The sequence below is a fragment of the Crocodylus porosus genome, unplaced genomic scaffold, assembly GCF_001723895.1.
Source record: "Crocodylus porosus isolate Cpor-Errol unplaced genomic scaffold, CroPor_comp1, whole genome shotgun sequence".
NCBI classification, from domain to species: domain Eukaryota; kingdom Metazoa; phylum Chordata; order Crocodylia; family Crocodylidae; genus Crocodylus; species Crocodylus porosus.
This window is the reverse complement of record NW_017728943.1, coordinates 19,736,779-19,762,879: the sequence shown is the minus strand read 5'-3', so window position 1 is coordinate 19,762,879 and position 26,101 is coordinate 19,736,779. Positions and strand designations below refer to the sequence as shown.

Genomic DNA, 26,101 nt, shown 5'->3' with positions numbered 1-26,101 from the left:
CTCCTGCCCAGGCAGACTGTTGGACTTGAAGATCTACAAGGTCCCTTCCAACCCTACTTCTATGATTCTATGATCACTATTGTGTTTTTACTGGGAAAGCTTTTAGCTGATGGAAGGGCTGGTTTACTGTACTGAGCTCTGGTATAGCTGTGACCACATGAGAAGCACTTTGCCAGTATAGTATGTAGGCATCCCTATACCAGTAAAGCGCTCCTAGTGAAGGCATAGGCTGAAATTCACCCTTTACAGAAGACCAGCACAAATCATATACACTACTCATTCCAGCCTTCTTAGAGAACTCCAATCTGCAAACACCCATGAGACACTTTAATAAGATACAAGTTGACTTCAAGGGAGAAGGATCTGTAGGATGAGACCCTTCAAGGCTTCATTCTTCTGATTGAGATTAATAGGAATATTGCTGTAAATTAAAGGAATATAGCTGGGTCCTAAGCATCTCTATGTCTAGCTCTCTCAACCATAATACTGGTGCCTGTAGCTTACCTCTTTCCTTAGCCTGTTAAAAAATATTCCTTCAAAAGACTGTTAGAGAGCCCTAAGATGAAAAACAGATGAAACCTCTTAACATCTGAAGATATGCCTAAGTCTCTTGACCCAACTTCAGCCCATGTGGGGTACCCCCTGTCAGAGAAACTCTAGAGTTTCTCCCGATGTTGAAAAATAGTCAAGATTTAATTAAATACTTCTCCCTGAATGTAAATAGATAAAAAGATCAACAGAAAAAAAAGAGTCAACAGAAAAACTACCTTTTTACTTTAATGTTCAGCAGCAAGAGGAGCTGAAGCATAACTACAAAGATTTTGACAATGAATGCAATTTTAAAGACTACCTACACAGGATACGTACCTCCAGACTTCATAAAAAGTCAGGCATTGTTCCTTTAAGTGTCCACAGAATAATGCAACTGACACCAGTCAGAATCATTCATCCAAAGAGATTTGAGTAAGATTTTAAAAACAATATTAGCTTCAAGAACTCAAGACAAAGATTTTAAAGTGCTATTTGAGGTCTAGACATGGAAATAGATGCCTTAATTGACAGAGCAGTGCAGAGAGTCTTTTAGGTCCTGCTAAACAAAAGGTATATACAAGCCCTCTAATCCCAAACTAGGTACCTCAGATCCCTATTCATTGTCTCAAAATAGGATTCACAAAAGTAAGCACATGTTGGGAAGCTGTCTAAATTCAGCATGGTGAGCAGGAAGCCACCTAGGTTTGTGAAAGAAAAGCTAAGGATAGTAGAGAATCACAGATCTTGCCCTTCTCTAGGGCTTAGCTCTCTTATACTAAGCTACAGAGAAATGCATCCCTCCACTTGCAATTTACCAACCTGAACTGACCTTCTCAAGGGAGAAGGTAAGTACCTCCAAAGTCTGAGCAAGGATCAATGTTTATGCAATAGTCCAGTAATTTAAAGCACTCAGTCATGAAGTGATAGACTTAGATCTAATACCCTATTTTGCCTTAGAGGTTCAAACCCACTCCCAAGTGAGTGCCCTAACCCACAGGCTAGAGACTGCTGTGCAGCAAAGTTGGGGAGGAAAACACACCTGAAGCTTTTGCAGACTAAAAGGAATACTGGAAGATTCATTGGTCCAGAAAAAGAGCACAAAAAACCCAAAACTGACTTGTATCCTAGTGGGCAAGTCACTAACCTGGAAAGAGGAGTTCATAGATTATAGAGTTGAAAGGGACCCAATGGATCATTGTGCCTGACCCCCTGCCCCTAGCAGGAAAGAGGACTGAGGTCAGACAACCCCAGCCAGGTGGTTGTCAAGCCTCTTCTTGAAGATCTCCAAGTTAGGTGATAGTACCACCTCTCTGAGTTTGGGAATCCCCCCAGGATCAGTGGAATATATTTAGTTAATTTAACCTATAACCAGTCCTTGGAAAGGGAGATGCCTACTGACCAAGGCAGGAGCTCAACATGCACTTCAAGAATCTAAATTATGGACTCAGATGCCTGTGTTTTTCTCTTAAGGCCCACTTCAGATGCTCAAGTTTTTAGCTAGGTTCGTACCTGGCAGGAATGTCCCCAGTTTGCTCCACGAAATAGTCTCAAGCAGCTTCATTAGTGTATTTGTCCATCTCCAGCATACTTGAATGGTTCCTGTGGTCACTATCCTAGAGCAGGTCTCAGGTGAATTCCTAAGTTTGGTACATAATAGTGGGTATGGGTGGGCAGGGCTGTTCCTCCAGGACATACTGATGCCAAAGCATAGATATACCCTTAGTAGTTCTAACACTTAGTCACACAAGCCTGGCCCCACTGGGCCAAGTGTTCTCAGTAAGTGAAGGCTTTGAGGTGTCCATTATTTGGTCCACTTTATCATTTTTATTGTGATGGATTTTTCAGGTGTCACCTGCATTGGGGGCTCCTTGGTACTAGGTGTGGCCCACCATAAAGTTAACAGCAGTCCCTATTCTAGAAAGTATGATACTGGGCTGGGGTGGGGGTGAAAAAAATTAAGACAATTTTAATAGTTCCCATGACCAACTTCATATCCTTTAGTTTTGTCAGCATCTTAAGTTACTAATGATGAAGGCCCCAGCTCGCTAACTGTGCTACATATCAATTTGCATAGATTAGGAGGCGAGAGGAAGGGTTGATGTTCTTTCCTCCTCACTATTTGGTTTTCATTACTTTTGCCTCAAGCCTAAAATTGTGTGTATTGTCAGGCAAAGAAGGCCAATCAAAGCATGCTGTTTTATACATAGAGAATAGATTATTTCACAGGCCATCTTTAGGGTCACTCAAAACCCCACTGAAGTCAATAGAAGTCTTTGTATTGTCTGCTAGGATTGGACCAGGACCCAAGTTATCTATTCCACATTTTCCACAAGTGTTCAATGTATTTCTGGAACTGACACCACAGATTTCCTGAACCAGAGTCTTTTCCAAAATGTGGCAGCCTTTCAAAATCTAAATCCCTTCTCAGTGCCTGTTCCAGAGATGATGCAGGAGTTCGTATTGCTACTAGTACAAACCCATGGAAGTATTTCAGAACTCCTGTAAATTTTAAGTTCTTTGGGATAGGTTCTGTCTGTCTGCAGGGCTAAGTAGAGACAGTCAAAAAGCCCAAGGCTGAATCAATTCAGTCTTTCCGGTTAGTCTAAACTGCAGAGATTAAACTGACTAACAAGTGAACAGACATTTACCTTTTGCAACCACATGCCTGCAGTGACTCAAACAAGGCACCAGGGGGAACTACAGCTTGGATCTCTGGCACAAAGCCAGTATAAGCCATTTTTGCTTCCTCTTCCTGCTGCCCCTGAATGTCCCTAGGATTTGCAGTCCAGAATCAGAGCAAGAGGACTCTGCAGGATTGCTCATCACTTTCTCTTCCTGATTCCAAAGTGCCTCTGGATTTGTTGTCCACAGTTGCAGCCAGGAGTAAGTTTAGCAGGGCAGCGCAAGTCTATATTCAGGGAAAGGGGGGGGGGGGTTAACCCCCCTTTGGCCCCAGACCCCAGCTGAGGTTTGCTTGGGGGGCAGTCTGGAGGACACCTCCTTCTCCCCACCAACCCTTCTCTGCTGGAGCAGGCAGCCCAGCCCAGCCCAGGGCTGGAAAGCATGCTGGGGGTCTCTGATTTAACTTGAACCAGGAAGGGTTCTGGGACAGAAGTTTCATAAACTGGTTTGATTGAAATCAGTCCAGTCTGATATTACATTCAACCAGATTTATCTTAAACCAGTTTTGGCCATTTTGAAGCTGGTTTATGTGCACTGAACTTCTGTTCTGTTACAGGTTTAAACCAGTTTTTGGTCACTTAAACTGGTTTGTGTGTAACTTCTGTTCCTAGCCCAAAGCACCAGGCACCACAGGGGCTCAGTCTACCAGCATGAGTAGTAGGCACAAAAGCTATAACTAACAAATAACAACAAAGCTTTGTTCTTTATTGTCAGTGTCAAGTAGATTTCATAAACATTAGGGTTGGAAGGGACCTCAAGTGATCATCAGGTGAAGCCTCTGTCCAAGGGGCAGGAAGTTAGATGGGGTCAGATCACCCCAGCAAAATAAGCATCCAGCATTTCTTAAAGGTATTTAGACTAGGTGCTAGGACCACTTCTGGGTGGAGTCTATTTCAGATTCTGGAAACTCAGATGGTAAAGAAGTTTTTCCTTATATCTAGTTTAGAACAGTCTTCCAGGAGTTTGTGACCATTAGACCTTGTCTTCCCTTTGGGTACCCTGGTGAACAGATGTTCTCCCCGTTCCTGATGCACAACCCTTATATGCTTATAGGCTGCCACCAAGTCAAGCTGGAGTCTTTGCTTCTTCAGGTTGAAGAGTCCCATGCCTCTCAGCCTCTCCTCATAAGGCCTGTTCTCTTGACCTCTTATCATGCATGTGGCTCTTCTCTTGACTCTCTCAAGTTTCTCCACATCCTTTCTAAAGTATAGAGCCCAGAATTGGATGCAGTACTCCAGCTGTGGTCTCACCAAGGCTTAGTAAAGCAGGAGGATGACTTCTTGGGTCTTGCTTGAGATGCATCTCAGTAGATGCAAGCTAGTTTTATTTGCTTTGCCAGCTCTGGCATTGCATTGTAGCTCATGTTCATCTTGTGGTCAATCATGACCCTCTCAAGTCTCTTTTGGTCCTGGTGCTAGTGAGTGTAGCACTGCCGAGCCTATAGGTATGATGTGGGGTTTTTCTCCTGGGGTGGAGCACCTTGTGTTTTTCTGTGTTGAAGGTCATCAGGTTTTGATCTGCCCACTTTGCAAGCATTTCCAGGTCAGCCTGAATTACCAACCTATCCTCTAGAGTGACCACACTTCCCCATAAATCTTGGTATACAGTTCAATGACACTGGACTGCATGCAAGAGATGGTATCCACCTCATGGGCAAAGGAGAAGAGTTTCTTTCCATGAGAATGGCAGACTTGCTGAGGAGGGCTTTAAAATTACATAAGTCTGGGGAGCGGAAGATTCAACTGCAGCGCACAAACCCACCACTGGACATAAATCCACTGATCAAGAGGACCCAGAGAACGGTATTCACATTGGAGACGCACAGATTACTACCAATGCCCAGACACACACACAGAGACAGAAAACCTGAGATGACTAAGAGTGAGCTCAGCTGTCTTTATGGGAATGATAGAAGCATGGGCAACAAACAGGACAAACTGACACTCCTTCTGGCAGACAAGGATTTTGATCTCATTGCATTGACAGAGACTTGGTGGGACAATATATATGACTGGGCAGTGAATATTGAGGGCTACAGGCTCTATAGGAAGGACAGGGATGGAAAGAATGGTGGAGGGGTGACCCTCTATGTGAAGGAGCAGTACCCCTCCCTACCAGTTACATTTGATGGCAGGAGGAAGTCCCTTGAGATCCTCTGGGTCAAGATACAAGGGGGCTTGGGAAAAGGGGACCTGCTTGCGGGAGTCTATTATAGGTCTCCCCACCAAGAAGAAAAGAGTGACCAGGCATTCTATAGTGCACTGACTGAAGTAGCCGGTACTAAAGACTTGATTGTCATAGGTGACTTTGACTACCCTAACATCTGTTGGGAAGATCATTCAGCCAGCTCCAGCAGATTAAACCAACTTCTTGGAGACTATAGATGACCTGTTCTTGACACAGGCTGTGGAGGGACCAACTAGGAGGAAAGCCACTCTGGACTTGGTGCTGGCCAAAGGGGAAGATGTGGCAAGTGACCTGAAGATTGGAGGTGCTGTGAGCGACAGCAATCACAATCTGTTCATATTCACCATCCATCGAAAGGCTGGGAACTCCACCAGCACAACAAAAGTCCTAGACTTCAGACATGCAGACTTTGGTAAAACTCAGGAGTCTAGTTGGAAAGGCCCTTCGCAACCAGCGACTGGATGACTCAGGAGCTCATGAAGGATGGCACTTCCTCAAGGAGGCTATTCTTACTGTTCAAAAAGAGGCCATCCCCATGTGATCAAAAAAGAGGAGAGGGGCCAAGAGACCCATATGACTCAGGGACATTAGGGAACTTCTCAAAAAGAAAAAAGCAGCATACATCCAATGGAAAAATGGACTGGGATCCAGAGAAGAGTACACTCATGCAGTCAGGGTCTGCAGACATGAGTGCATGAAAGCCAAGGCATCCATGGAAATCAAGGTGGTGACTGATATTAAAGATAACAATAAATCCTTCTATAGGTACACATAAGGGGTCAGTGCTTGGGTCTGTGCTCTTTAACATCTTTATTAATGACCTGAGTGAGGGAGTGAAAAGTGCAATGATTAAGTTTGCGGATGATACCAAGCTGTGGGGACAAGCGGGTACATCGAAAGGCAGGTCAAGGATTCTGGAAGACCTTGGCAAGCTGGTCCTATGGGCTGCACAAAAACATATGAGGTTCAACAAGGACAAATGCCAGGTCCTTCATCTAGGTAGGAAGAACTCTCACCATATCTATACAATGGGTGGTGATCCACTGGCTGGCACCACATCCAAATGGGATCTAGGGGTGTCAACTGACCAGAGGATGAATATGAGCCTCCAGTGTGACAAAGTCGTCAACAGAGCAAATAAAATTCTGGTGCTCCTCCCCCTCTATTCTGCATTGGTGAGGCCATAGCTGGAGTATTGTGTCCAGTTCTGGACATGGACAAGCTCAAAAGGGTGCAGAGAAGGGCCACTCACATGATCAAGGGCCTGGGTGACAGGTACTATGAGGAGAGACTTTGGATTCTGTGTTTGTCCAGCCTGAGGAAAAGAAGGGCAAGAAGTGACTTTATAGCCACTTACAAATGTGTCAAGGGAGAAACACCAGGATCTAGGAGAACAACTTTTCAACACCACCCCCCCCAACCCCGGAAGATGTGGACCAATGGACACAAGATAGTCGAGGAAAACAGTTTCAGCTGAACATAAGGAAAATTCTCCTTTCCATACAGGTAACTAGAATCTGACACACTTCCAGCAGAGGTGGTGCAGTCATCATTTCTGGTGCTCTTTAAGAGGAGGCTGAACAAATACCTTGTTGAGCTCTTGTTGACCTTTCCAGTCCTTCTTTCTACAATTCATACATGCTAGGGTCAGAAGGGACCTCAATGGATCATCAAGTCTGATCCCCTGCCATTGGCAGAAAAAAGTGCTGGGGTCTTGTTACCCCAGCCAGGTACTTGTCCAGTCTCTTCCTGAAGACCCCCCAAGGTAGGGGAGAGGACCACCTCCCTTGGAAGCCGATTCCAGATTCTGGCAACCCTAACCATGAAATTCTTTCTGAGGTTCAACCTAAATCTACTCTCTATCAGCCTATGGCCATTGTTCCTGGTTATTCCAAGGGTTGCCCTGGTAAACAAAGCATCTCCTATTTCTTGCTGCCCCACGTCCCCAGTTAATTTGTATACCACCAGAAGATCTCCCCTCAGCTTTCTCTTGCAGAGGCTGAAGAGGTCCAGGTCCTTCAGCCTTTCCTCATAGGGCCTTCCCTACAGGCCCCTAACCATATCAGTGGCCCTCCTCTGAATTCTCTCAAGGTTGTCCACATTCTTCCTGAATTGTGGTGCCCAGAATCAGATGCAGTACTCCAGCTGTGGCCTGACCAATGCTGCAGAGGGAAAGCATCATCTCTTTGGACCCGTTCGCAATACACCTACTAATGCATGACAAAGTACAGTTAGCTCTACAAATTACTTTGTCATATTGATGACTGATATTCATCTTGCAGTCAATGACTAAGAGATCTCTTTCCACTGCTGTACTGCTAAAAAGGTCACCCCCCAGGCTATAGGTTTGCTGGTGATTCCCTCTCCCTAAGTGCAGCACCTTGCACTTATCCTTGCTGAACTGCATCCTATTGTTCTCTAACGTGTCCAGGCCCACCTGGGTTCAGTTTCTTCCCATCAGTGTGTTTACCTCACCCCAAAGTTTGGTGTCATCTGTGAATTTGGACAGAGTGCTTTTCACACCCTCATCCAGGTCACTGATGAAGATATTGAACAGCACCAGCCCAAGGACCGAGCCTTGAGGGACCCCACTGCCCACATGTTTCCAGGTCTATACCAACCCATCTACCACCACTCTGGGTACAATCCTTAAGCCAATTTGCCACCCACATGACTGTGTAATTGTCTATGGCATAGCCATTCAATTTTTTATTTTTTTTTGTTAGAACAATGCCAAGATCAGAGCCATTCAATTTGTTTCTTATTCCCATGATAATTTGGTGTTGTCCATGAAATTAGTCTGCTTCTGACACCCCAATCCAGATCATTTATAAATATATTAAAGAGTACTGAGCCCTTGGGGATGCCACTGGTCACCATGCACCATGCTGACTCAGTTCCGTTGACTAACACTCTCTGGGTCCGACCACAGAGCCAGTTCCCCAGCCATCGGACCTAAGCTTGTCAAGGTCGCAGTTTCCCCAATTTTATCATGGGGACATAAGAGAAGACCAAATCAAAGGATTTTTTAAAATCTAAATATATGACATTTACCTCTTCTCCTTTGTCCAGATGATAAGTCACCTGGTCACAGAAGGAAATGAGGTCAGTCATGCCAGACTTACATGCAGTGAAACCATATTGGTTCTCTCTTAGAACATTGTCTTCTGTTAATCTGTTATTGATGGTTTCTCTTAATGATTTTTTCCAAGATCTTTCCAGAGATTGAGGTCAAAACTGATTGGCTTGTATTTCCCTGGATCTTCCTTCCTTCCCTTCTTGAAGATAGACCACGTTGTCCCTCTTCCAATATTCAGGAACCTCTCCTGAGCTCCATGAGTTCTCAAATATCCTCACCATTGGTCACACTATGATGTTAGCCAACTCTTTTAGCACTCTTGGGTGCATTCCATCTGGGCCAAGCCAGCTGACTTGTGGATGTCCAGCCCCTCAAGCTGTTCCCTCACAAGATATTCACCAATTATTGGTGTATGATTGTCCTATCAGGCAGGTGGAAAACCGACACAAAGTAATCATTGAGGAGATAAGCTTTTTCCTGGGTGTCAGTTGTCAGCTGCCCAATTTGGTTTAGCAAGGGTCAGACGTTGCCCTTGTTTTTTTTTCTGATTTCCCACGTATTTGAAGAAGGACTTATTATCCTTGATTCCTGTAGCCAGTTTGAGTTTGGTTTCAACCTTGGCTTTTCTGGTCCACTCCCTACAGTTGTGGGCCAGTGCTGCATAATCCTCCTTAGTGGTAATTCCCAACTTCCATCCCTTGTAAGCTTCTCTTTTCAGATTCAGATGGTCCATGAATTCTCTATTGAGCCAAGGGGGCTTCCCAGCCCTTTTGCTAATTTTCCATTGGGCCAGAATGAACTTCCCTTGTGCTTTTAGGATCGTTCTTAAGGAGTGACCACTCATCATGGATGCCCCTCCTGGTCAGATCATAGTCTCTCAGGGCCTCAACAACCAATCTCCTGAAAGTCAGCTTTCCTAAAGTTGAGAATTTCTGCATTGCTGACTGGATTTGCCAGCTTTGTGATGGATAGAGAAAGTGATCAACTTGTGATTACTGTCACCATGATTCCCTTCAATCCTCAGGTCACTGACTAGATCACCCCTTTGGCCAGTACCAGATCCAGCAGCACCTTACCTCTTGTCGGCCCGTAAACTTTTTGAGTAAAATAGATATCATCAATGCAAGTGAGGAAGCTTCACAACCAATCGGATTTAGTTGAATGCTCCTCCCATGAGATGTCAGGGCAGTTGAAACTAACCATGCACCAAGAGTGTGCAGCCTCTACCAGTTCCCTAGTGAATTCATGGTCAAGCTCTTCCTCCTGGTTAAGAAGTCTGTAATAGACTTTTACAGTTATATCCTCTTCACCATATTCTCCTCATATTCTAACCCAGAGGGTCTCTAGTCACCCTCCTTGGGTGCCAATCCCTGCTTGTAGGGAAGTGTACTGTTCCTTCACATACCCTACCCCCCTTGCAACATGATCCCTCCTGTACATGGTATAGCCATCAATACCCATGATCCAGTCATAGGTGGAGTCCCACCCAGTCTCCGTTATCACTGTAAGATTGTATTCATTTTTATCAGAAGGGTCAGTTCCTTCTCTTTGTTCTCCCCATGCTCCTGGCATTTGTGTACGGGCTACTATCAGAAGCCCTGGGCTTCCCTGTCCTCTCAGAAGAGTCCCACCCTTGTGCTGGGGTAGGAGTGAGTTCCTTTGTGTTACCTGACCTGCTGATTCTGTGGTTGACACTTCCAGGGTTTGCACTAGTGATTGTCTGCCCATCCCCCAGCAATCTCAGTTTAAGCCCTGTCAAGCAGGTCAGCCATTCTGGAAGAGAAGAGCTTCTTTCCCGTCAGAGTGAAGTGAAGACCACCCCTTCCCAACAAACTGCTGCCTCTCTCTCTGAAGTGCAGAGTGTGATTGAAGAAACCAAAGCCTTTGCAATGGCACCAATGCCACAGTCTTCTGTTGGCTTTTTCAATACGTCTCTCCCCGCTGTGCCCATGATCCATAATTGGAAGGATAGAGGAGAAAACTACCTGTATATACTAAAGAAATGGTTCCAAGTCAGTGCCAAGTTGCATGGAAATACAAAAATCACAAGGTATTCCCCCAAGAAGGGTCAATCCAGCAGGAGCCGAGAAACATGACCTAGGAGTGGAATAATAGATCAAAATGAACTTCATTCAGAACGTGAAGTTATGGAAATTAGTCAGACTTTCCAGTGTTACAACCTAAACACCAAGAGCCAGATCCTCAAAGAAGGTAAACTATAAAAGTCCATCATCATAAGTCCAGTGGCTTCCTGCTTAAACCAGCATTTTTAAATTAATTTTTGAAGCTATTTACACTCAACATGTGCCAGACAGGCAGGCAATTTAGTTGGAGAAATATAGTATGGAAAATAAATTCTATCCCATTAAGAGGCGAGACTTATGTAGCTAGCTATGTTTGGTAAAGGGAATACAATATCAGACTATAATTAACATGAACAAAATACCACAAAATGAAGTTGGAAGGTAACAATACAGAATTCATGAGAAATTGGTTTCAGTCATTCTTCTTCTTCTTTTTTTTTTTTTTGGCTGGGTGGGGTACAGAAGTATGTTTTGAATTCTCAAGTGAGAACCTTTCTTCTTGAATCTGGAGTCAAGGCAGGGAAAAGCATGCATAAAGCAAAACTTCCTTTTGAATGGAAAGCATCCTTCCAACAAAAATTGTCTGAAAGGCAAGAGGATTTTTTCAAGAAAGTGTTTTACAGGAATTTTTTTTTTTTTTATTGTTTGCATATCTCCTTTGGATTGGATCTTTGGAGAAGCTGTAAAGTTAGAACACAGCAAAGAAAAATAAGGGAGACAGAAGCTGCCCTTTTTGACAGAATCATCAAAGCAGAGAGAACAGAAATACTGTACGCAGCAACAATTCATCTCTGAGAGAGAGCCTCCAAGGTCTTTTGCTTTTATTAAAAGAAACAGTCATAAAAAGCAGCATGATGGCAAGAAGTAAGAAAACACACTGTGTACCATCAAAGCAGAAAAATGAACAGACAACACTGAGCTCTTCCAGTTACAGAAAGGCAAGCAAGACCATTTTTTAGGGTGAGGAAGAAACCCATAAGACCCTGAGATTACAAAATGAATCACAGAGAACAGTGATAAATAGCTTCTCACCAAGATCCCTTTGAAATACTTCAGAGTCCTGTAGAGATTCCTAGTTTCATGTTGCTGCTCCCAGAATTGCTTAAAGCAAGTGTCAAGATTGAGAGGGCTAATTTATAGTCAGGTGCTAGGGACTCTTGTATCTGAAACTTCTTCAAACACAAACAAATAAACACACAAAAGACATGAGAATACAAGGTACAGGGGAGATTCTATGATCTGGAGACTTCTGGGTACCATATTTTGTGAAGGGTTGTTTGACACTTGACTCAGCAGGTAATCCCTTTTGTGCTCTGCAGAGAGTTCTATTTCACATTACAAAATAGTGCACCAAGCATCCATATTTGGAGCCAGTTTATTTAAACACGCATGCATGTAAAGCACTACAGAAAAAGAGAAAGAAGAAAAAAAGGGTTTCTAACATTCCTTAGATTCTGAAAAAGATCTAGTAAAATACCATAGAAACACTTGGTTAGCTGTGACTTGCAGGTTTCATGACCATTTTATATAGTTTTGTTTAGTTTATATAGTATTCTCCCTGCCATGCCCTCCCCCCCACAATATTGTATTCATATAAGTTTTGCTGTTTATTTCTTCTCCCAGGTGTTCAACTAAGATAACAACAACAAACATCATTATTTTCTAACACTTCTACACTGTTAAACATAGCCGTCAACACTTTCAACGTGGAGAAAGGAGAGCAGCATATTACTGGAAGAAAAGGTCTTGCTTAAGTATCCTCCCTTTGAAGTTAAGGACTCCTAGTTTTCTGGAGGGCTACTTTATGCTACTCCCTAGTTAACCACTTCAGGGCAGTCTCAGGCATTTTAGAGTTCCTCTAGGTCACAAAATTGTGTTCACAATACCAACCTCCTATATTGTCTATCTGCACTGCTCTGAGGGAGAAAGCATGTTGCTCCTACCCACTGGTTATTCTCAGATATCAGAGCAGCCCCTGGGGACACTTGGCAGTCAATGGAAGACAGCAGCTCTTAGGCATTTCTAACTTGAGCCAGGGATCAAAATAGTGTTTGACAAGGCCTCAAGATCAAAAGAATATGAAAAGTAGTACAAAGTCACCTCTCTTCCTCTGCCCCTCATTCCTTTCTTAAATCTGTGCTGAATAGAGCTCAGCCAACCATTCTAGCTTGCAAGAGTTTTTGCTGTGGTAAAATGGTAGAAGCTGCCATGCAGAGCAGTCCCATGCTTCCCCAGTAAAACTATTCCTTAATTAAATTTAGAGGTCTGGATTTAAACCACTGGGCTCCAGGAATTGCAGTCTGCAGAACCTCTGCGCCTGTAGAGTTTGCCTAGCTCCTGGCACTATACAGGGGAGGCATAGATGTTGAGAGGTTTAAAAATAATCCATTTCAGAAGTTTGTTTCACCACATACTACTATGTTGCTTAATAAAAGCTGTTAATTCAAATGCTGATTATGTACTCATTCCTTCAACTCTGACTTGGGCCAAATATCTATCCAAGTCAATAGAAACTTTGCCTACAGAAAAGAAGTGAAAACTGGTGAGCAACTGCAAATTTGGGTTTGTTTGGTTTTTCTCTCTCCAGGGCACAACATGGTACAATTGCCAATTGCCTGCAGGGCTCCTGAGTCAATGAAAAAAAATAAAATCAGGATGACCTCAGTTTAGGTAGAATGGGGGGCTGTTATGAATGAAAAAGGACACAGTTTGGTTCCTGGTGTGTCAATATTTCACCCTTCTTCCCCCTTCCCCAAACTCAACATCCAAATTCAACTAACTTCCATTTTAATAACAAGACTGCAATTATATCCCTTTTGTCATATGCAATGTTATGTAATCATCAGCAGCAGCAGCACCACTTTTAAGATAGTTTCTTTTACTAGCACTTCATAGGAAGCAAATTAAAGAGGAACAATTACTACTGACAGCCTCTCAAATCATGTCATGTTGGTATTAAAGGATGGAATGCTGTATGTATTTCAACTCCTTTGAAAGCAGTAAATGTTTCCCATTCTACCCACTAAGCATGTAAGCGAACTTGGGCGTCTATGTACAATTCTATTCCACCCTGTTCTAGTCTGAATATTGTTAATACAACAGGTTGTGAGCCCTCTTCCTCCTCACTGTTTTTTTTGTGATTTAAAGTTAGGGCTAAGATGACTGTATGTTACAAGTTAGATACAATATAGATTTTTTAGGGACCTAAACAGGACATAATAGAATCACACTTAGACACTTCACCGGGGGTGGTGGTGAGGGGAAGCATATGTGCACTTGGGTGGATCTAAGGTGGGGGTGTACAGACCTCCTTGAAAAAGGGGGTCTGGCACATCAACACAAAGAACACATTTTTTCCCAATTAAAGAGAAACTAGTTGCTTTACTAATATGCTTAGGGGGTAGCACTATATTGTTCAGTTTAGGATCAAAGCAAAAAATACATACAACTATTGGAACATGCACTCATTTGCTAGACTGTATATACATTTAAATACATAAACACACACCAAACTAGGCAAAAATGGTCAACATAGTAAAATAGTGCAATTAATCCTGCAGTTGTTATAATTAAAAATATGTGTCTCTTATAAAATAAAATCTATCCTTCCCAAGTGTCTGGACAGTGCCTCCAGTAGTACTTCACTGTCAGTCATTTCTACACCTAAGTTAATATTACCACACCCAAGTTAGGGACTTTAGCTACAGCTAAAAATCAACCTGCAGGGCTGTGAATAGAAGAATGGCTAACAGATGGCAAATATACAGAAGAAAGAATAGTTTGAACAGTGGAACAATCAAGACTGTTAAAAAGGATAGAGTGTCATTAACACCACTGAAGTGGAGAGATTAGAAGGCAGCAAGGAGATGATAATGAACCATAAAGTCAATGGAATTTCTAGGCACTGCTTAAATAGAAATGCCACTGCCCCTCCCAGGCAATAGTTTTAAAGTTTGGGTAAAGGAGGAGTAGAAGAAGAGTGTGCTGAACACCCCCCGGATCTACCTTTGCACATGGAAATATTTGTGTATTGTGGCTTAAAGGTCATGGTTTTGTAAACAAATCACTCTACATGTCTACCAACCAGACTGCCTTTGTAAATCAATCAGATAGCTGTCTATGTGGTCTAAAAAGTGCAGTTATTTTTACTTACAGTTGTTATGAAGTGTATAGCTGCAGGCAGAGCTGAAACCCTCTTATAAAAGCAAGTGCTCAAACAAAACAGGGGCTTAGCAGCAAGTTGATTTACTGAAGAATTTTGTGAAAGCACAGGTGTGACAAGGGCACCTTCCAGGCCCAGTACTAGTTTGGCCCCACCCTTGTCTCTGGGCAAATCACCCACCTTGTTTGTCTGCCACACCTAGTTGATAAATAATTGTGATGTTAAATAGGTAGGAGGTTGCCCTTCATGTGCCCAAATGACCATGGGCAATAAGTACATGCTCCAGCCATCTGTACATGTGTCCCATGTCTTGCAGATATCACTCTGTGTCATGATACTCTAGCTCAAGGCCATGCCAAACTGGACACACAGTTGGATCTTGTATGTTACAAGTTAGAAACAATATCCCTTTGGAGACACACACACACACTAACCCCCCCTCACTGGGGCCTCTCGCCGGCTCTCGTCCAGGCTCTTGCATACTACCTATCCAGGCTACCCTCACTCCACCCTACTCAAGGAGATCCTCAAGCTTTTCTCTCCACCCCTTGGTCAGCCCTGGCACAGTCTTTTAGGCCTCTCCCGTGACCCTCACTTGAAAGGGACTGAGTGATTACTCAACTATGGGCCTACTTTGCTATGGCCCCTCACTGGACCACTACGCCCCTCTCTCAGGCCACAACTCTGCCCCTTTATACTGGGGCTGGGGTCTTCTACCCCCTTGGGACTCAGCTGCTCCTTTCTGAGCTTAAGTGGCCCCACAATTCCACCCTGCTACTCTCAGGGTCCAGGGTCCAACACCCCATACGACTCAGGCACTTCTCCTAAGCTTACCTGTCCCCACTACCAACTCTCCTAGTAAACCACCCAAAAGGAGGGGGCAGGGGTTTAGGTGCCCCAACCTGCCTTACACTGGGAAGGTTCTCAGTCCTTGTATTGGCATGGCCCTGCCCTGCCACAGGCAGGAAGGCCTGGTGGTTCTATCCCGGCAGGGTGTGGTTTTAGGAGGCCTCATTGGTTCTGGACATGACCTTCATCTCCATAGCTTCACCTTTACCTCTGAGTTATTCCTGAAGCAAAGGCTCCACCAAGCCATGTTACACCACTGAACACCAACTGCTCCGATCTTATAACAAAGCTCTCCAAAATGGCCACTCATCCACCACCTGGCAGCTCCCTGCTCCAGCCATTAAAGTAACAGATATCCAAAGGGGTGTTCTGTCACAACAGGGAATTCTAACTCATTGTTACCAATGGGTTATAGCCTAAATAGATGCTGTACGTGTTATAACAAATAAGTTGCAAGTAATAAGAACAACTTCCTTTGACTCAAGTGCCAGAGCTCTTTAAGCAGAATCCAATTCTGCTATGACTTCAGAAAAGAAACATTTTCCATTCAGGTCTCACATAAGAGTAAATTACCTGCACGAGATTGCATTAGCTGCTGCTTTGAGTCATCTTGTTAGATCAATGCTTATTTGCTGATTGACAGAAAACACCAGGCATTTATCAGTTCATGCATACCTACCCATTGGATTTTGGTTGACATTATATATATGCATAATAGCAAAAAAGGAGGCACTACCATCTGGTCAATCAGGCATTCTAAGCTAAAGCCTGATGCCACCAGTGCATTCATGGCTGGGCCCAGGAGAGAACTTTAGGTAATGAATTCAATTATGCACTGTACAGCAGTACTGGACAAGTCACAGGACAATTTATTCATCTATATTAACTGAAGCTAACACTTCAGGGCTTATAACTTTTACAGTGGACTTGAGGCCAAATCCTATAGCACTGACGTCAAGAGGACGTTGGCATTTAATACCTTTGCAAAGCTGGGCCTTAATTTTTTCACTTTGCAGCTAGAAGCCCTGAGGATCAGCCCTAACCAATGACCCAGTTGTGTGTGTGGGCATATGTACATGCACACATTCAATGTGGTGTGCACACATTTTCCATAGATTCTGTTTACAAGCAAGGAAGCAGGAAAAGTAATCAGGCCAGTCATTTCCAAGAAAACAGGTGAGTGATTGTCCACTTTGAGCTATTGGGAGACAGTGTTGTTCAGAAAAATTAATACAGAGGTTCCCAAACACTACAGTAAGACATAATATATACCATATTTCCTTGAATCCAAGAAAAGGCATTTTCCCCCCATTCAACTTTGAGTACTGGGGTGGGAGGGCACAGACACGGCTCCAAATCTAGCCACAACTGCAACCCCAGAACCAGGGCTGGAGCTGCTGTTACTGCAGTTGTTATTACATGGCCAGGCAGGAGCTGAAGCCAGCTTGTGCAACTTAAGATAAGCAGCATTTTTTTTGGGGGGGGGGAGGGGATGACTAAGTGTCAGGAAGGGATGCAGGTACCAGGGCACACTGTGGGGCAGGAGTTCTTAACTCCATCATCTCCTTTCCTCCTCCCCCCCCCCCTTACCAGCCAATGCTTGCAATGGTATGACAGGGATAGGGAAACAAATTTAAGATCACTCCCCCAGTAATTAGATTCTATATATGGAAAATTATAACAAATTTATACATTTCCATCTGTATCCATTCCTAATTATTGAGGGGGGTGGCCTTAAAAAATTCAAAGTAATCTTGGATTCAAGTAAATATGGTAGTTCCTGAAGTCAGTGATATCTGTTAGGTGCTCAGCACTTTTGGGAATCATGCCACAGGTTTAAAGCCCAATTATTGATCTAAGAGTCTAACTTCAGATGCCACTATCTAGATATATCTGGGAGATAATGTATGCATACCACAAGTTAAACATTCCCTATTGGAAGCAGAAGTGTGCTGTAACCATGTTTAAAGTAATTTTTGTTACAAGCCTCTTAGATTTGTTAAATGCTATATAATCAGAGACAGCTGTTAGCCTTGAGCAAAATATGATTTAATAATCTTATTTTTAATATAGTGTACAATAACTTATTTTGCTTTAACTCCAAATCAAATACAGACAGCCCACTACCTTACTTCCTCTCTCATTGGTGTCAACAGCATTTATTTCAGACAATGGTGCAGGATTTAGTGGCCAAGCTACCATGCCTTCTCTGACCTCACCCAACACAGAAGGGCATAATCCTGATGCCATTCTGCAAGAAAAAATTTGATAAGGGCTTAGTCCAAAAAAAACAAAACAAAAAACAAAAAAAGGAGTAAACCTGGAATGGAATTTGCAGTTACCAGTGTGACCTCCTTATACAGATAAAAATTCAGGGCTGATTCTATACCCTCGCATGTATAAACAGTTTTGCTGCCTGCAGTGGGGTTGTTCAAAGGAAAAGAGTCTGCAGGATGGGCTCCAAATAACAAAACCTGATCCCACTTGGACTGAAGTCATAAACAATCATTAATCTTAAGGAAAAGCAGAGTAGGTCCCCATGCACCTTCAAAACCACACAACTTATAAACACCACTTGTTTCAAGTTAAAGCTTGTGTTGCATTTAATGCTGCTCACTGCCTATTTTATCTGGGTTACAAAGGAGATTTACAAAAAAAAAAATTAAATCAGATAAGTATATTTGTTTAACTCTGATTTTCAGCCAGTGCCAGGGCACTCTGAGGTGCAGCTAGTTCCTTAGATACCATGATGTGAGAAGATAAACAAGATTTAAGGAGATAAGCAGATTAGTGCAGGCCCAAGCTTGTCCCTGCCAGGTCGATTCCCGCCCCCATACCCACTACAAAAGCTAAGCATTGTAATATGTAAATTAACATTTGAATTTCAGTGCCATTTGATTCGCCAAAGTTATGGAGGGGTGGCCTTGAGTCCAAAAACATTGAGAACCAGTGTTTTAACTGAAAATTTGAAAAAACAAACACATGCTCTAGTAAATACCAGACTTATCTGGCATAGAAAGACAGAAGATGCATTTAGATTTTAAATGGAATGTGTATATTCAATAGTAACACTAATACAAAATTATTTCATAAATACGAAGTCTTTACCAGCAAGCAAGATGCATCAGTGAGCATTCATTCTCTTTGAAGGTACAGAGCACCTTCAAATCCCATTGCTTTTAAAAGGACTTTTACAGGACTAATCCTCTAAGAGTTGCCATGGAGAAAGCGAGAGTAATTTTTTAAAATTACATCATCTGAAGTAGCTTGTGGTTATGGACTGGAGGGTTGGTCCTCAAATAATCTTTACTGAATGACTTCGCATACCACACTTAGTCCTCATTCTGCAAACAAATGTGGACTTGGTTTTTCAAACATAACTTCAGTGAAGTCCCTAAAGTCAGTAGAACTAGTCAGATATGGGCAAAAAAATCAGAACATGTGGCTAAATATTTGCAGGCCGGAGGCCCTAGTTTGATATTCCTGAACGACAGCAGTTCTCTTCAAGTTGTGTTGAGTTTCTAAAGGAAAAAAAAAACCTCTGAAAATTAATATAAGTGTTTAAAACTGCAAGATTAGTTAACTTTGCATCATATATGGATTTGTCAACCTAAAACTACAGGATTTATTCATTAGGTGTTATGCATACATCAGCAAAAAAATAATAAAATAAAATAAAAATTAACCAAGGTGCTTTTTAAAGTTTCTCAGTCAGCAATGCTCCCAGATTACCAAGATAGTCTTCCTATTATTTGCACATTTGATATGCGTACAGGAAAGTTAAAATACCAGTGACATGCCATTCAAACATATCTATGCTGCACACTATTGTTAGCTCAGGTATGTCTATAGTGCATCATAACTGAGGTAGTTTGGGTGCCAAAAGCAGACTATGCATGCAGCTCCATACAGGTTTATATACCTTGTTTCTTAAGCAAGTACACGATCTGATGTTCCCACTTGGTTTTCTTCTTTTCCTGGGAGAAGCGGCCTGCTTCTGACCTAGGCTAAAAGCAAATTAAAATGCCACTGTATGAACAAGCAAAATGAAGGATCTGCCCATTTGCTGAAGATCCCAACTCAAAGTAGAGCCTACAAGTTCTTACTTCCTGCTTCAGAAACACAGCCCAAGTCAAAATCTAGACATAGCTAGTTCCAGATAGAAACCACCTTCCCCTAAACCAGTCAGATACCCCAGTCTGCCAAAACCAGTTTGAACTGTGCTCATTTAATGAGCACATGCTAGAGCAGTAAAATCATCTTATGTTTGGGAACCTTCCCATCTCTCAGATGCCTTTTCTAAATTGCCTCAAGTTTTTCCACAAGAACTTCTATCCTGGTGTATCAGTATGTTTGTGAGGTTGCAGGGGGATTGAATTAGGTTTAGCAAAGGAAAAATAAGACACAAATCTACCTGAGAAATGAAGGTTAGGTTTCTCCTTGGCCTACAAACAGTCCACTATCTCTCCAGAACATAAATATTTTAAAGAAGTATTGCCCAGACTGTCTATTCTTATTTCAAAACACTCCCACTTGTTCATACACAATATTTACAATGAAACCATAGTTGTAGTGCACTGAATAAGAAAAAGTCATAAATTTTTTTTACCAACCACCCCTTTTTCCATTACTTAGCAAGATCATCTTTTTTTTTTTTTTTAAACTACCAGCAGTGTTAATCAGAGGATTGAGACACTGATTTGACCTTCTCCAAGCTCTGCATATTCCAATTTTTTATTGATCATGCATCTGAGTTACTGCAAACTATATATCTAGTTAGATCTCAGGTAGCTTACTCATTAAGTATCATCCAGAGGCAGGTGGAGATGCCCATCATGAGTTTTAATCATGAGTTTTGAGAGAGCAAGTTTCAGATGGTCCAGCTCTTCTCTCTCTGAGTCTTCCTCATGGCTGCTGTCCCCTCCTCCTGGGCAGTCCTTAACTTATACAGCCCTTACGACCTCATTTACCTGGTCCAATGGAGGCCAGCATCTGTTGGCTATATGCCAACCAATTTGAAATGCATCACTAGTTGCTGGGCAGACTGGCAGTTCCTAGCTCCCCAGGGAGTCCAAGCCCCTCACGCAGGTATGTGATGCCAGTCACTAGGCAGAGGGTGCAGGTTTCCCTCCTCCCTCAGAAATGTATCCACCTCAGGTTACCTAAAGAGATAGGGTAAGGTGTGTATCCTCTGCTGGGCCCATACTAACCAAATTGTCACAGAGCAGAGTTTTTGGGGAGAAACAGAGGTGGCCTTCTGCCACACTACTTACACAAATTTCTTCAAAGAGTGCCAGATGCCTTGCCTGTTCTGTTCTGGGTCTCCGTCTGTGACTGGTATCCAAACCATTCCAATGAACTATCTCAGTGTACGGACAAGTGTTTATCGTGCGACTATGGCTGGGTTGCAATTAATACCTAGCATGAATGGCCCGTCTCAAGGTTAGCATTCAGTTTCAGTAGACTCCTGTTTTATAATGTCCTTTAATAAAGTGTACATAGCTGGTATTAGTTAATAAAGTGTCTATATACTTGGTATAAGTTACAATGCATTTTGTGCATAGCTTTATTTTCATAAGATAGAGTTTCATTTGAGTATTAAATAATAACAGCTAAGCCCTTAATTAAAAAGTATATATAGACGTTATTAGTTAATAAAGTGTATATTGTTGGTAATAATTGCAATTTATGGTGTGCAAAGCTTTATTTTAATAAGATATTTCATTTTGGACCTTAATTAAGTGCTTAAATTGCCTAATAGTATGTAAATTAATGGCTTCTGCAGGCTTAATCCCCCAATTAAGCACAGGAAAGCCATTAATTGACACATTAAGCAATCTAACCAGTCGTTAATGGCTTCTGCAGGCTTAATCAGGGGATTAAGTACAAGGAAGCCATTAATTGATGCATCACAATCCAAGTGGTGGTTGTGTTGGCTCTGAATTTAGGACCCAGAGGCCTTGTTCTGGGGGGATACCCACCCTCAGAATGACCACAACTTTTCCATTTGATAATAGGCAAATTTATTGATATACTGTGAGACAAGAAAAGAAAGAATACAAGCAATCAAGCAATTCTATGCATCTACCAAATCCCAGGGCTTTCAGAGTCAAAGTGCATCTGAGCAGGATGCAGTCTTCACTCTGAGGCTCTCTTAGGCGTCAGATATCAGCAACCTGAAAGTGGGATGCTGAGGCCCACATCACCCCAGGGGGGTGAATGAGATGGGCTCCATGGTGGCCTCAGGGACCCTTCCAGGGGAACAGGGACCCCTCTTGGGGAGGAGGAGGGATGGAAAGGAACGTAGGCAGAGGGACGAGGAGGGACCCTTTGCTGCTCCAAAGTTCTTTCGTATTCTCCTTCCCTCCTGATGACAACCATCTAGTGATAGCCACGGATGAAGAGTCATTTGTCCACATAGCTCATCACATGCACACATACTAATTTGGTCTTTCTGTGCCTTTTTCTAATCTGGTTTGTTCCCCCTTAACTGGGACTCAGCGCCCCCTGCTCTGGTACCTTGTTAGCTGGTGCCACCTTATCTCACGTTATAGAACAGTATGGTACATGCCTCTTTGTTTTCCAGACTATGTGTCTTTGTTTGTCTTGTTGTGTTAGTCTGCTTCCAAGGCTCTATGAAACTGTGCAACTGTGTGACCCAGACTCTTAGAAATCAATTAACCGCTGCTGTCCAACCTGAACCATTCTAAGCCAATAAGCATATACCTCTAAGCCAATTCCCAGAAAGCAAACCTTTAAATACCATTTAAGCCATCAGTTTGTAGGCATCTGGCAATCTGTGAGGAGAGGTGGAATTACTAGACCCCCTTAGCCAGAGGCGTGGGGGGGAGTCTGCCACACAGCCTGAGAAAGTGGCTGCCTGCTTCAGGATCTGCCTGCAAAAATCAGCTGGCAGCTGCCTCAAGTTTGGTAGACCCCTAAATATAACTATTAACCCAGGAGATCATGGTCTACTTTATGAAGTGACTAAGTACTGGCCCCAGTAATACCATTATTCTCTTGAAGACAGGAATAGAAGGGGATAAGACCCACTTTGGCAACATGCTGTGTATGAAGGTAAACATTCATACCAGCAGGACTAAGATGAGGGATGTTGGGTTTTGCTTTTAAAATTTACAGTCAATAAATTGACCCTTTGAAACAGAGCTGACTATTAATTTTTCCTTGTAAGTTCATCATGTTCATCTCGGTGACCAAAATATCACATGCAGGATGCATCTACATATACTATTAGCACACAGCAATAAACTCTGGTGCATGGCACATCAGACTTTACTGCTCCTGGGCACCACATTTACATGTGGAAAAAACTATTAAGTGGAAATAAAGTGGAAAAAACTAGTTCATGCCTGAAATTATAACTCTACTGTTATAACTGGTAGATGCATCTATGGTTATGACCCCAAAAGTCAAGGATGATGTTGCCCAAGTGAGAAAGAGAAACAAACTTTGCATACAACTCAAGAGGTAATCAAATAAGGAGGGAATGCAGTAAGCCATACACTACAGACAAGCTCTCTCAGGAGAAGCTTCCAATGAGACATCACTGGTCTTTAATGGTTTGAATCTGCCTTTATTGAAATCAGTGATGTAAGATCAAATTTTAAGGCTCCAATTCAGTAAAACATTTAGGCAAGTGCTAAAGGTCACATTATATCAAAGGAAGTTAAGGACATACTTTAAAGCTTTGCTGAATGTGGATGGGCAGTTAACTGGGTGCATTAAATTGGTAATTCTATCATTTCCATGTACAAGATTCCAGACTCTTTATTTAACTACCATGTTTCCTTTGCAACATGTTGATTTACTGTAAGCAATCTACTACATTTGGGATCTTAAAATTCTGAGACTGTGAGAACTCGGAATCCTGTAACACATACACCATCTAGCGTGTAACTGCTAACATTGCATCTCACAAAATGTTTCCCTACATTCTTGGTAGTGTTAAAAGTGATGATGGCAAATGCTAGAGGTAAGAATTTGTGTGGGTGTTATCATTTATTTAAAAATTAAATAAAAGTGATTGCCCACAAAAATCCTCTCTCTCTCTACTTACTTGACATTAACAATGATTTAATTGTCTACAGTTATTTTCTATTAGAACTCACAATCATTCTTAGAGAAAACAACAACAATAAGTATTATATTATATAAGTCCTATAGTGATGATGATAATGCAAATCTATAATTAGATCCATAAACACATTCCAGGACAGAATGTTAGGTTGCAAAGTCAAGTACTCAAATACTAGAATGATAGTTGCTTTTGCCACCATAATTCAGTTTCCTTTTGGATATGCATGTGGCACAGCTTGTAATTACACCATCACATTCTAATAGCTGTTGACATGCTAAACAAGTTATACTGAACAAGCAAAGAACTCAAAGAAAAGACTTGGGGACAACAGTGAACACTTCTAGGCACAAATCCTTTAATTAGTGTGCCAACCTTAATATGCCAGTAGACAGTGATAAAATACGAAGGGGACAGGAAACACAGAGAAATTTTAACCCCCCCCAAAAACAAACTAACAAATTACAAATGGAAGATACTAATGTCCTAGAATAAGAGTCTTGGTCTGTTAGATTGAACAATGGGTAAATTACGGCTTCGTTGGAGTTTGTGGCAAAACTCCCATTAACTTTAGTAGAACTAAGATTTTCACTAAGTCATGTAGTGATTAGCATGGGGAAGTGAGTCATTAACTTGAAACTCTCTATAATTAAGCAAATTCCTTACTTGCTCTGTGCCTCATTTAACTGATTTACAAGATATCACTTCTACCTTGCAGAAGTGTTCTTTGGCTCTAGCCTTGTAAAAATGTTAAGGCCTTTCTCTCTCCCAGCCTGTCCTTTCCTTCTGCTCCTTAGGTTTCTCTTCCCTACGGTCAGCCCAGCTGCCTGTCCTCCCTTCTCTGTATGTTCCCTGTCTCAGGGATGGCTTGAGGTACAAGGTGAACCATCAGTGCAATGCTGTAACCAGCAGGGAAAATAACACTCTGGCATGCATCAACCAATGCATTTCATGTAAAACTAGGAAAGCAATTCTTCTGCTTTGCTCGGCATTGATGAGATCACAGCTGGAGCACTGCATCCAGTTCTGAGCACCACACTTCAACAAGGATGTGGAAAAGCTTGAGAGAGCCCAGGGAAGAGCCACCCATGTGATCAGAGACTTGCGTGGCAAGCCACATGAGGACCGGCTGAAGGACTTGGGCCTCTTCAGCCTAAAAAGGAGAAGGCTGAGAGGGGGCTTGCTAGCAGCTTACTGCTGCATCAGGCGAGTACATCAAGGGCTCGGTGAACAACTGTTCACCAAGGCACCCCTGGGGAAAACCAGAAGTAATGGCCACAGATTCCTGGAAGACTGTTTCAGGCTCAAAATTAGGAAAAACTTTTTCAGTCAGGGTCTCCAGACTATGGAATAAACTCCCTCCAGAGGTGGTACAATCACCTACCCTGGAAATCTTCAAGAGGAGATTGAACAGTCACCTTGCTGCGGTCACTTGACCCCCAGTTGTCTTTCCTGCTTAGCGCAGTGGGGCTGGACCCAAAGATCTTGCGAGGTCCCTTCCAGCCCCTTACAATCTATGAGTCTGTGACTTTGTATGCCAATTCTCCTCAAGGTAACAGGACATTCGTGTGACCCACCAAAGGGCTGACAGGGAAGAGGGGCTACAGTGGCAAGGTACTTCCCTGCATTCTGCTAGTTGCATCTACCTCTCTCCCCAGCAGTGACCCAGCAGCAAGTGCAGTAGGCAACTTTTTGGATGGGAGCAGAAGCTATAGCTGCAGTCCTCTCCCCCTATTCACAGACCTTCCCAGGACTTACCTGTGGACCCTTCTGGGAGAGGGCTGTGACCGTTCCTTCTTCCTCATAAGTGCACCTGGTTGGGTTGCCCCATCTTCCTGACTCCTTTAAGCTGGAGGCTGCCTTCAAGGTAGGCAAAGGAGTGTTCAGTGTCATATACTGTCACAGTTCAAAACAAAGGGCCCATTTGTCTGTTTTACTTCAGCTACCCTCTGGAAAAGAAGGCAGAGCAAAGATGGAAAAAGAGAGCTTTAAACTGCCTGCAATGCTTCTGTGAGCACTCAGGCTAGCCAAGGGCCTGCCTCAACCAGCTCATGTAATCATCACCTAGCCACAAGGACCTTCCAGATACTTTCCACAGTCAAAAAACACAACCCTTATCCTTCCCACAAACAGAGGCTGGGTCAGAGAGTAAAGAAGAGTTACCCTAGCAATTCTCTAGCTGCTGCAGCTGCTTCCATTACTCAAAAGATTTACCTACACCTATTTCAGCTGCGTTTAAGGCCTCTCAGCACTGCCACAACAATATAAAGGGGCTGAGGGGAAAGCAAAGACAAAGGTCCACATTTTGCAGTGAACATTTTGAAAGAGCATAATACAGGGAGTTGCTAGAGCACAGTGTAGCACATAGAAGCATTTTCCATTACCTCAGACCACCCATGACTGCCCCTAAACAGCTCACCAAATTTATTCTC

The 26,101-nt window shown here is 42.8% G+C and overlaps 1 protein-coding gene across 3 annotated transcripts in view; it reads left to right on the top strand.

The window, feature by feature from the left end:
• COL8A1 (collagen type VIII alpha 1 chain) overlaps nt 1-26,101 on the top strand; it is a 155,984-nt gene that overhangs the window by 123,946 nt on the left and 5,937 nt on the right. The window contains exon 1 of one of the 3 annotated variants that reach the window (XM_019548854.1): nt 25,385-25,536. The exons of the other annotated variants lie outside the window; for them this stretch is intronic. The gene's annotated coding sequence lies outside the window, so the exon portion shown is untranslated. Of the gene's footprint in view, nt 1-25,384; nt 25,537-26,101 lie in introns of those variants that run through there. 3 annotated transcript variants of the gene reach the window in all.